This window comes from Thunnus albacares, chromosome 4 (assembly GCF_914725855.1).
Source record: "Thunnus albacares chromosome 4, fThuAlb1.1, whole genome shotgun sequence".
In the NCBI taxonomy this organism is placed as follows: Eukaryota; Metazoa; Chordata; class Actinopteri; order Scombriformes; family Scombridae; genus Thunnus; species Thunnus albacares.
This window is the reverse complement of record NC_058109.1, coordinates 2,809,061-2,821,703: the sequence shown is the minus strand read 5'-3', so window position 1 is coordinate 2,821,703 and position 12,643 is coordinate 2,809,061. Positions and strand designations below refer to the sequence as shown.

Here is a 12,643-nt window from a genome sequence, read left to right as displayed (position 1 = left end):
AGGAACGATTACAGCAAGAAAAACATGTTTTAATGTTCATTTGGGCTCCTGACTGTTGCTTTAAGACACACTTGAAAACTTGTGAACCTGTGTTTTAAGGGTAGGGGACAATCATAGTTACAGTTTTTAAAAAATGCAGTTTAATTTAGGGTCTGTCCAAATCCACTTTTGCTAGTTTAATGGCAGAAAAAAATGGTTGTAGTGCCTGTCCCGACTGGCGGTTGGAAACAGGAAATGATTTAAGACACTTAAAAAAAATGGTGAACCCGTCCTTTAATGCACAAATCACATTTTTACAAAAGGCAGAAAACAACTGATCCTCTCGTGAGCTCATCTGACTGATGACGTTGCTCAGAAACCTCATCTCACTTTGTCTTTTTTTCATATGTGCAACAAGTGCAACACCGTGAATGCTTCTACGGATAGATTGTCCAAACTTTTGCACCGTTTTGCACGTTTAAACAATTCACTGCACCTTCTGTGACCGTCAGCTTTTCACCCCGTCTTCAAATTATAAACACTTTTGCCTGCAGATGTTGTCGTACAACACGTCATTCAAACTAGTTCTTTTCCAGCATCACCTTTAATCTGCCTCAAGTTTTTGTGTTGAGTTTAACATTTGTGAACTTTTTTACATTACTTGGCTTAATGGTGTTGGCATGACAGAAGATATTATAGCTGCCTTTTCATTGTACTTTTATGGCCAATAAAAACTTTGTTATGATGTAACTGTGTGTTTTAATGTGTTTTACTGGGTTGATGGTTTCTGATGCTGCAGTACCAGTATTATGATCAACTCCTATTCTGGTGTGACTGTGACCTACATCTGTGAACATGACCAAACGTCATGGCTGCCTGCTAAAAAAACGCAAAATATAAAACGTGCAGCTGCACTCACTCACAAGACACGCAAATACATAAACATCAGCATCATCTGGTCTGACTCATACATGTGTCATTTCATTTGCACTCATTTCCTCTGATGTTTACATGTTGATTTCTATTAAAAACAATCCGACTTGACACCGAAACCTCCTGGTGAGAAGAGGTTTTCGCGATGTATTTGACAGGGCTGTGGAAGAGGAATTAGGCTTTTGGGGGTTTTTTCTGTACAGGTCAAGCTAAATCAGCACCATGTGTGTTTGAAGGTACAGTAAATCCAGTACTCTGCCCCCGGGGTTAATTTTAGGGAGGGTGGGATAAACACAAAGCTGACTAAAGGCTGTTCAGGAGTCCCCACCCTCAGGGGAGACATCAAGAGGTAAAGTCAGCATACTTCATGTATGGAGTCAAAGTAATATGATTCCCTTTCTTTCACTCCCTCCCTTTCATTGTGTTTATGTGCGAACATGTGTGGAAAAATATGGATTTTTTTTTCAGCAAGTGTATGCGAGATAGTGTGTTTTCAAGACATCAGTTTAATTTGTGCATGTGATGTAGTAGGAGAGGTTGAGGCCTTTATAACTTTATTGACTTTATAGGACAGTCTCTCTCCTTCTCTGCTATGTTTTGTGGAAGATCAGGAGCATTACAGCAGCTACAATCCAGCAGACAATAAGTACATTTCCATCCACCTGTTTGAATGTGCATTTTTAATTTGCACATTAAAAAACCAGTGTAAACAGCGGAAATTCAAAAAAAAAAAAACTTGTCTGAGGTGGAAAGTAAGTTGGTGTATTAATAAAAACAAAAAATGTGACAAAGTACAATGTAAACAGACTTAGTGTATAAATCATGACGTACATGAATCACGTGACCTAAACATCACTGAAGAGCTGAAAACATCAGATCTATGTGGAGCGATAATTACAAATGATTACATCAAACAAACAGAAATGTCATATTTCCATCATGTTTTCCATCATTTGAGCTTTGAATGCCGCTTTGTTTTAATGACATCATCTCGATGTATCCTCTTCTTCTGCGACGGTTTAATGGCACCAACTGGAGAATTAGCGCCACCTGCTGTTTATGTCCTAATATTTTTCTTCTTGTCAACAAATCTCAGGTTTGGAACTAAACCAACAATGAACTGATCTACTAACAAGTATTGTGTGTGTATCCAAAGCCTGATATATCTTATTCCTCCGATGAGCCACCCCGCTGCACTGGGTGACATGTTCCTTCATTATGAAGAGTTTGTGTTGTGTTATTTTCTGCATTTTACAGACCAAACTATTAATTGATCATTTGTTGCAGCTCCAGACTACTTCATGACACATTATTGAGATTTTGGGGCTTTGTTTAAACTAAAGTTAACAGTTTTTAACAGCAGCAGATAAAAGGTAAAAGGATTGAAATACAGCGGTTCATGGGAAATGTAGTCATATTTTAAGAACGCAATAACACCACTGGCAAGACATCAGTGCTACCAGTCAGTCTATTCACTGGCATGCCGATATAAAGTGCATCTTCACATATAAAAATGTCCATAAATCTTCATGTCCCTCTGTAAATCTGCATGTGTTTGGTTGAGTTAAAGCTTCAGACTCAAAGCAACTGTGTGAGGATAACCCAAACTCTGAGGTCCACGCTGCCACAGCATGCAAACCCGACCCATCAAAGAGCCTGTTGAAGCCGTCGTCAAGCCTGTGCAAACATGAGCCAGCGCCAGGGAGAAAATCCAGCCGCACCGACAGGAAACGGCAGCAGACTCTGGTGACGTGTTAAAGAGACCTTTCCTCAGTTTTCCCCTAAATGCAGCAAATTCCTTTCAACTGGGTCAAGCTGTGTGGGCGTCTCTGCCTGTGTGCTGTTTGTGTGTGTGTGTGTGTGTGTGTGTGTGTGTGTGTGTGTGGGAGTCAAAGAAAAGTGTGATTAGTGTGGTTTTGGTCTGTTGTATTGATTGTAATATCTTATTATGATGCAAGGAAACAGACAGCTAACAGCATTTTACGGTATTTATGTCGATTTTTTTTAATTTTGCTGCCATTTATGAGTCTGTAACTAACAAATGCACCAAATTATATAAACCATGAGCTGGTTCCACCTGTGACTATTTTTTGTACTTTCTAAAATGTTGTATATTCATGTTAAAGAAGACAATTAACTGATCGTTAAGCCCTTAGTTACGGTTGTCAAACTTCCTGTTCTTGCACAAATTATGTTTACACTGATAATTTAAAAAAAAAAAAAACAACTTTATTTTTATTGCTGTTTCAAATTACAATAACTCACAATTTAGAAGACTTGTAATCCAAAACAACAAAACAAAAAAGAAGACATTAACTAAAGAAATTGTTATAATAAGTTATAGCTACGCTTAATTTATACTGTAAATACACTCACCGAGCACTTTATTAGGAACACCTGTGTAATCTAATACAACAGCTCTGCCATAAATTCTGCTTTTACAAAACTTATACATTTTCAGTTTTGTTGACATTGTCAGAAAGGTGATAATTCTACTTTATATTTATTATTGAGGTTGGTGGTGGTCGTGTATGGAATGTGTTACTGTATTGAAAGGCGTTCCTAATATTTTGTCCACGCTTTTAACATACATGAGGAGGGCAAAATATTAGGGACACTCATCCTTTTTCCTCTCCTCTCTGCAGGTTTATGAATGTGTCAGTATGTTTCCACTGACTCTGTGCAATTGTGGCGCCTCTAAAATTCGACGCCTTTTCTGTCTGAACACAGTTATAACTTTGACTAAGAAAAAGTACAACGAGGTAGTGTTTCATACACTAATATAAAATATGTGCAGTATAATATTGAATTTAAACTAATGGTGCAACCATGGAAAAGTAACACATTGGATTCAAAGAGTTCAGTCGATGTAAACATGATATAACTTAATCAATTATTGGAATGAACACATTAGGGCTGCAACTATTATTTTCATTACTGATTAATTGATTGTCTATAAAATGTGAGACATCGTCAAATGTCTTTTTGTCCAGTTCAAAGTCCAAATATATTTGTTTTACAATGATATAAGAGAAACAGCAAATCTTCACATCAGAGAAGCTCGAACCAGAGAATAAATGGAGTTAAATCAATCTTTTTATCTTCTGCGGGTAGACTAATTTTAAGATGAATATTTTGGGGTTAAAGGGTTCGTTTCAGTGTTTTTTACTCAGATAAGACATGAATAGGAACAGACACTTACAGTAACTACACACAGGATCTTTTCAGAGCACAGCAGGACTCTGTCTGATTCCTGGCAGTCTTCATCATAATATTTACTTCTAATGAGGCTGCGGATTAAAGGGTTAGTGCACTCAATTCCTCCATATTCCGGGAGAAACTCTATACCCAGCAAATCTGATCTGGCGTGTCAGACCGAAAATAGCTCTGAGTTAAAAAATAGTGCAGTGGTGTGGTGGTGTGTTGTTTCAGGTACAGATGAGAGAAGATGAAACAGTCCAGTCAGGCTATAACACTGCACAGTGGATTGTCATACCACAAAGAAGGATTTTACAACTATGAAAAGTTATCTCGTTCATCTGACGTAAACAGTAGATTTACACTGCTCAGTATTGTACCCTCGCAGGTATCTGATTGGCCAACACAGTGGGTTGTTAGATGATGTCAGAAACCTGAAGAGATTATGATAGATTTAAGCAGAAGGCAGCTGAAAATGAGAAAGAGCTTAAATTCCTCAAAATCACTTCCTGCTAGCCTTAAATGGCAAAGTAATGTTGACAGAATCTTAAATTTGGGTCATTGGAGATGATTTTTTTTTTTTTTTGCAGAAGCTCAAGAACTTTATTTTCCATCAACTGTGGAAAGTTTCTCTGTCACAGTTTGGTATTTTGTGGTTTGTTTGTTTGACTGCTGCTGAAACTGAGAAATAGTTCAGACTGCATCTAAAATTACTGGCAATGTATAAAGTTCAGCTTCACCAAACGTCAGAGGAACGATAGAGATGATTCTTCAGCTTCAAAAGAACATTTGATACTTTAATGGCAGTTTTGGCCCATTAGGTATGTTTTCTAGGTAGCCATTGACTGTGGGTCCAGACTGAAATATCTAAACAACTGTTGGATGAATTGCCATGAAATTCTGTACAGACATTCATGTTCCTCAGAGGACGAACCCCTCTGACTTATAGTGATCCTCTGACTTTTTATGTAGCGCCACCATCAGATCGAAGTTTTAATTTGTCCAGTCACAACCAAATAACTGCTAAACTAATGACATTCCCATCAGCCTCAAGGCGGCATTACGCTTCTTTGAAAGCATATTTTCTGTTAAAAAATATTTGTGTATATATGTGTATATTTCTAGGAGGCAGCTTTGTCTCTTTGAGCACTGATAAATCTTCGTTAATACTTACTTTTGGTAAAAAAAAATCTATTTCAAAAATCAGTTTGTGGAGCCAGTTGGAAATGCACACACCAGCTGTTATTGTGTGTGTGTGAGTGGGTGTATGTGTGTGTGTGTATGTTTATGTGTACATCTTCCCTCTAGCCATAACAGCTTAGCTTGCTGTGATTAGTTTAAGTGACTAAGCTCCGGCCGTAGGACGCAAATAACTGTCGTGGTTTCCAGGAAGAAATAAGTGTGCGTGTGTGTGTGTGTGTGTGTGTGTGTGTTTATCTGCTGTTGAAAGAGTGTGGCCTTGACTCTCACAAATTTGCCTTTGGCTGTTTTCATTGACTCGTACATAACCTCCGATTGGCCAGAAATTTGGGTAACGACCTTCTTCCCTTCAGTGTTGACTTATGTGAGGTCGAGCAGCCAGTAGCAGAGGTCAACGAGAACTCGGCCGGCGTCACAACAACCTGTCAGTGAACTCTGTCAGAACTGATTTGTAGAGTTCTTCATTAAAGCTGTTTTATATTCAGCTTCCAGCCTAAAAACTGCTCGTCTGCGCTGAATTATTTGAAATATCTCCACAACTATGACATGGATTTCCATGAAATTTTGTACAGACATTCATGGTCACCAGAGGATGAATCCTGCTGACTTTGGTGACTGCTTGACTTTTCCTCTAGCGCCACCATGAGGTTGACCTTTGTGGTTTTGAGTGAAATATCTCAGGATTTCCATGGGATTGGTTCACACGTTCATGTTGCTCTCAGGATGAATTGTAATAACTTTTCCATCTCGCGTGATCATCAAGTCAGAATCATTTTCATTCAATATGGATCCGAATAATCTTGGTTTTTACAGTCTGGCCTTTACGTGGTTTTGGTTTTAATTCCAAACAGTTTCAGTAACATTTCACTCACTTTATTATAAATAGAGTTTCACCAGTACTGATCAGACAGTCCATGACGTTAAATGTTTATTATCTGTTAAAACCACATCCTGGTTTAAAGGTGCCCTGTGGAGTTTTCTTGTAAACAAGCAAAAGTTATATTTAGTGTTACCGAATCTCAAGTGTTTGCATCCTTTGGGTGTAACAAAAGTGCTGAGTTCATTTCCTTCCTCATGAAACATTTGCAAAGTGGATTTTTCCTGCAAGTTTGAAATCTACATTGTTTACATCCATGTTCACTAACCTGCAGCCTTCTTCTTCTCTGCCTTTGTTGGCACATTGTTGCATTTCTTGCTGTATTAACGCAACGTGTAGATCAGTGGAATAGTGTGAAACTATTTGAGGAACTTATATCACGTCACCTTTGTGCATGTAGGTACAAACAAAATGGGGACTCACTCATAAAAAATAGCTTCATAGTGCTCCTGGAGGACAAAAACCACAGGATACTGTCAGGTTTGTGATGTATTTATTGTAGTTTGGTCACACTTTCCTTTTACATTAAATGCACAAACAGTTTGAGTTTGTTGACTTTCAGTTTCTTTTCCATTAACAGGTTTGATGAACTGTATGAAACTGGGAGTTTTGTTTCTGCATCTTCGAATCTGAGACACACAGTTTAAGATGTTCATTCTGTATCTACCTTTTAGAAAAAGTCACAAAGAAAAAGTTGTTGTCACACACATACTTATCATTTCTACAAAGCATCAAGAAGAAAATGGAAAACAAAATCTGAACTAATGTCACATAAATTATTTTCATAACCACCAGCACTATTTGTCATCACAGTAAATGGACTGCAGTTACGAAGCCCCTTTCTAGTCTGAACGACCACTACAAGCACTCTGCAATACATGCTAACATTCACCCATTCGCACACACAAACACACACATACCCAGAGGTTCAGTATCTTGCCTTTGACATGCAGACTGGAGGAGCTGAGGATCAAACCACAGACCTTCTGACTGGTGGACGACCTTCTCTACCTCCTGAGCCACAACCGCCCATAATCATAGCTTTGCTCATTCGCCTTTTATTTCTTCTTCTTCTTTTGTTTTAAAAATAGAATACAACTTTATTGTCTTCACTCAGGGGAAAATTGCCTTTGGCTCACCAAAACATAAAAGCAGCACAATAACATGTAACATGTACAACAAATGTAGTGACAAGATAAACTACAGGTCTATAAAACACATTACAGTACACAAGTAAAAATAGATAAAACATCTGAAACAAACAGGTATTTTCTTGTTAACTCATTAAATGTTCTACAGTCTTTAAACACTGCAAACACAAATATAGTGAATTCTCATTTTGACGAATGACATTTTTAAAAATAAATACCGTTGTGGTCTCGTGGTGTCGAGCATTTTCCCACAGATCTGGTTCTCACACATCTATATACTCACAGACGTACAAGCAGAAGCATGTGGAAGCGTTTAGAGCTGGCAGCCCCAAATCACCGTGTCCTCCGTCACCCTTAAACACCACCCTGAGAGGGCTGTGAACCCGGTCACAGAGGTCAGAGGTCGAATGAGACGGGATCGAGTCCAGGCCTCCCAAGAAACAAACAGCAGCGTGGCAGAAAGAAGGTAGAGATGAGAAAATCTTCCAGTGGTATTTTTCCTTCTAAAGTTATTGATCCTCAAGTAATTTTGGATTAAATAACCTCCTAAAAGTCATGTGATGCAACGTAACGAAGGTGACAGTCTATTAAAATAATGAAAGATGGATTTTCTTTTATTTATGAGGATAAAAATACAAACCACTTGTTGCTCTGAGTGGCTTCAAAACACTCCATACGTTATTGATGAAGGTATTAAAGTAATTATTCGTAAAATGATAAATATCTGCTGCTCTCTTTAGATTTTATATACAGTCTTTGGATCCATCATAAAACCAGTTTGTGGAAGCTGTTATTAAGTATTTTCTCTCCAAGGAAAACATATCTTACTGGCACACAAAGAGCGCCACCTACTGAAACTTCTCAAAACATTACTTGTAAATTTTCAAAATATAACCAAACGAATTTTCAAAATAAAAGTTTTTCTCCCAAATTATTGACTTTACTGTTGAAATCTAATGTTTTTCCCCTGATGATGGACGTAACACTTATATGATACCACTTAGGATAAAGTGAGGAAATATGTGTTTTTGTGATTCAAAGACCTTTTTAAGGTTACGGGACAATCGCAGTTACACTTTTTTTAAAAAACTGTCCTGACTCGTGGTTGGAAACAGGAAACGTACAGCAAAGTCTCCTTTGGCAAAGTCCACTGTTGGGTTTACTCCTCCATCCACCCTCCTCCAGAACCTCCTCCTACCTTAGTTAGGGTTCAGGTTTGGTTAGGTTTAGGCACAAAAACCACTTGGTTAAGGTTAGATCATGGTTTGGACACCTGAGCCGCAGGGAAAGACACTTGGTTGGACGCAGGAAACAGGAGGCGAACAGTCTCCTGTAGCAAAGACCACTTTTTGCCTTTTTACCATCTTGCCAGCCCCCCTGCCTCCTCTTCCTAATAAGGAAGTCACCTTATACTGACGTCACCTGAACTATGTCACTTGGCCATTTTTGCCAGCCTGAATTTTAAACCTATACTGTAGTTTTTCTTGTGAGGACAGACTGACTCCTCTGAAACTGTACCACATTATTATAGAGACAATTACACACATTAAAAATTACTCTTTAGAGTACAGTTCAGGACCACAAACAGTCGTATGTGGGAAGTAGGTCGGACTCAGAAAGACTAAAACACCTTTCTGGGGTTAAAGCTGTCGACTTCTTTAAGCTCACATCTCAACAGATTCGACCACATGTCAAACCAACACAACAATAATCAGATCAAAATCATGTCAGGTATTTTATAAACATGTTTCTTATTGACTAACTACACAAAACACACATCTTACTGTAAAAAGCTTCTTTACGAGGGTTCAGAAGTCAAACATTCATCACCTTTCGTGTCTCTGTTCCGTAACGTCTTTCATTTAAAATCATTTTCTGTCTGGTTCTTTTTCTCAGCTGCATCTCGTCTCTCTTTGTCTGTCTTCTCTCTGGTCTGGTAACAGTATCTCTCTCCCTCTTTTCATCTGGGACATTATAGGAACCTGATCTGAAGTTCTGCATTCCTGCAAACAAAAAAAGAAGGAGGTGTTACGAAAGGGAGCACGAAGAGGGAGGTAAAGAAAACACACAGATCAACAGTTTCAAAACAATTCACCCTAAATCTAGTAATAATTAATATGAAAATAACGCTCATTTGTGTAGAAGTCCTCATCACCTCACACTGAAACAATGCCTGAATTAGATCCCTCACAGACCTCATTGTTCAGTTTTAATGAAATATGCTGTTGACAGTGACGTCTGCCGTATTCAGCTGTCAACACAAGTTCAAAAACTCAACACGTAAAACTAAAACAGTCGGTGAGGCTCCGTCAGAGCCGCTGTGAAAACACATAAACAATCTGAAAGTTTTTATATGATCAGATAAAAGAGGAATTTTGTGAAAACGTCAAACAATTTCGTCCCTGGTTTGATTCCAGCCAGAGACTTTTGTTTCCTGTCTGCCTCCTCACCGCCCACCGACCAATAAAAAGGCAAGAAAAAATAATATTAACGAATAATCTTTAAAAAAAATCACAATATTTCAAAAATGGTAGTCCTGAAATGTAATTTAATGACAAAAAGCTGAATTATTCATTTAATGATTTTTTACTGTAGTATTACATATATTTCTCATCATATTGCAACTTTTTTTCATTTTAAATTTTAGACTTTTTTCTTCAAATATTATGATTTTTATATCAAAATATTATGACAATATTCTTGAAATAATCCCATTTTCATCTCATAATATTACAACTTTCCTCTCAAAATATTCCGACTTTTGCCTCCAAATGTTATGACTTTTTTCAAAATATTACCTTTATTGTTAAATTTTTTTTTACTTTATTCTCAAAATATGACAGATTTACTCACAAAATATGAACCTTTTGCTCTAAAATGTTTGAATTTATTCTCGCAGTAACCTTAACACCATATTTTTCTCACGACATTTCAGATAAAGTGAGAAAATCTGTGTCTGTGTGATGAAGGTGAAAATATCACATTATAACATTCAGTTCAGTATTTTATTGTCTCACTGGAGGATATTCGGCCTCCAGCGGAGCAAAGATAAACAACAACAATGAACACACAAACAGTACAACAATAAAATCAATAAAAGATGGGTTTTGTATAGGATTGGATAAGATAAATACAGTAGATACGGTGCTAAGTGTGAAGAAAAAGTGAATAAACATGCTTACTGCGCTGGGGACAAAGGAAAATTGAAATCTACTGCATGTTGCCCCGTGAAGCCTGCAGCTCTGACCTGAAGGGAGAAGATCAAAAGCCTCAAAGAGAAGATGGTGAGACGTGGAGATAAAAGATGTCTGATAAGGAGGACTGCTGCGTGCCGACGATCCTGCTGAACCACCTTAACAACGCTGCCCCGTCTTTTTTTGTTTTTGGACATTCAGGTTGCCGTACCTGGATCCAGGTGAAGGTTAAAACTGACTCAATGACAGATTTATAAAATAGCACCATCAAGGAAGTAATGAGAGTGAAGGAGTGTGTGTGTGTGTGTGTGTGTGTGTGTGTGTGTGTGTGTGTGTACAGTAACTACCAATCAAGTCTATTTTCAGTGTATATAATGTGAAACAGACCCACTCCCTGATCTCATTATGTTCTTCACACACAGCCTCAAAAGCACAAATACTCGCACGTTATTTTCCATTTTTATCTCGTGTTTGTCGAGCGTATTGTGAACGTGGTGAAATGTGTCTTGAGTAAACTCGACCATGTATACGTGAGAATAGCAGAGCACTATGTGCCCACAGATGTTTATCCAACTCGATGACTGTCATTCCTTTCCAATGTCAACATCAGGAGACGTGCTGCAGATTATTTAGGGACACTTTGTTCCATCCGAGTGAATTTTGATCGGATGGCAATCGACAAGTTAGATCGATAATTACGGGGATAAAAACACGTCCTCAATTTAACAGACGTTCACACTTTCAGTAACTAAACTACAACGTTACCTGCAGACAGTGTTGAGTTGTGAAACTGACAGAAAGATCATGAAAGTGACAGATTAACCACTCGACACTCCTCTGGGTGGAGGTAAACTTTAAGCGAGACTTTACGGGGGAAATAAGTAACTTAAGCTGTAATTCAAAAGAATTACAAATGAGTTTCATTTCATCTCAGTATCCTCTGATAATAAAAACCTGACAGACTGTTCTCACCTGTACCACAGCAAAGGAACCCAGTAAAATCTCCAAATATTACTACTTAGTAATATTTTCAAACTTTATCAAAATATCACAACTTTTTAAGTCAAAGTATTTTCTCAAATTATTTTGAATTTATTCTCAAACTATTACAACTGTATTCTCAAAGTATAGATCAAAAGAATTATAAATAAATGAATAAATAAAGCACTTTTTGAAGGTCACTACTCACAGAGCTGCTAGAATGACTGTAAGTTGTGAGAGGTTACCTGCAATTTCAAATATTGATCACCAAAAGCTCCTAATTACCATTTATTTGTAATATACATGCAGAAAGGCATGTTGTAGTGAAGGATGGAGATTGTTTACAATATATCACACAATGCATCGGCTGCAGCATGTTCAGAGGAAGCTGCTGGGAGCGTGAAGCACCACAGAGACAGTCGGTGGTTTCTCTGTGGTTTCAATGCTGCAGCTGCTTCAGAAAACCGAGAAAAAGTCCGTCGGTGTTAAATGAGAGTGTATTTCTTTAAGGTTGTTGCTACATGAAAGCAAGTCCTGGCTTTTCTCATCGCTGAGGTTAGAGTTAGACGATGTGAGACAGTGGATTTTCCCCCCCTCACACATCTTCACGCTCTGGTTCATGCAGAAAAACCGAGCTGCAGGAGGAAACCCAAGATAGCAGCAGACATCAGATCATTTACAGTCATACATCTCTCTGTTGTGAGAGAAATTCTGCTGAACACAACTCTTCTTTGTAACCAAGGTTGTACTTTTTGTGAAATTATTTTGGATAACAGGACGTGCTAGCATGGATTTCAATAAAGTCACCAGAAACAAACTTGTAAGTAGATTTCTAACTGAAGTTCAATGAAACAGGATGATAATATGTGAAAGTGTAATTTATATGGTGTCCTCCCAAGAAAACCCACAAAACAGGTCATAATGTCAGTCGCCCAAAAACAGCCTATAATTAGTTTGAGTGACAGCTGCCATCTAGCGGCTGTAGTAATTGTGAGGTGGAGCAGTGGTGCAGTTCAGATGACGTATGTATATGTGGACAGATTTCCTCATTCAGAGGAGGAGGGTGGATGGAGGCATTAACCCAACAGTGGACTTTGCCACAGGAGACCGTTGTTCATTTCCTGTTTCCA

General features: G+C 38.1%; 1 long non-coding RNA gene across 4 annotated transcripts; it reads right to left on the bottom strand.

The window, feature by feature from the left end:
* Window positions 1-6,663: 6,663 nt before the first annotated feature.
* LOC122980965 lies at window positions 6,664-11,588 on the bottom strand. 4 transcript variants are annotated; one of them, XR_006403130.1, is made up of 3 exons: window positions 9,494-9,802; window positions 7,557-9,341; window positions 6,664-7,260 (listed from the first exon to the last, which is right to left on the bottom strand). It is a non-coding gene; the product is annotated as an uncharacterized LOC122980965 (long non-coding RNA). The 4 variants fall into 4 exon arrangements; XR_006403131.1 differs by having other exon boundaries at window positions 6,664-7,768; window positions 9,169-9,341; XR_006403129.1 differs by lacking the exon at window positions 9,494-9,802 and adding an exon at window positions 10,586-11,588 and having other exon boundaries at window positions 6,664-9,341.
* Window positions 11,589-12,643: the final 1,055 nt, after the last annotated feature.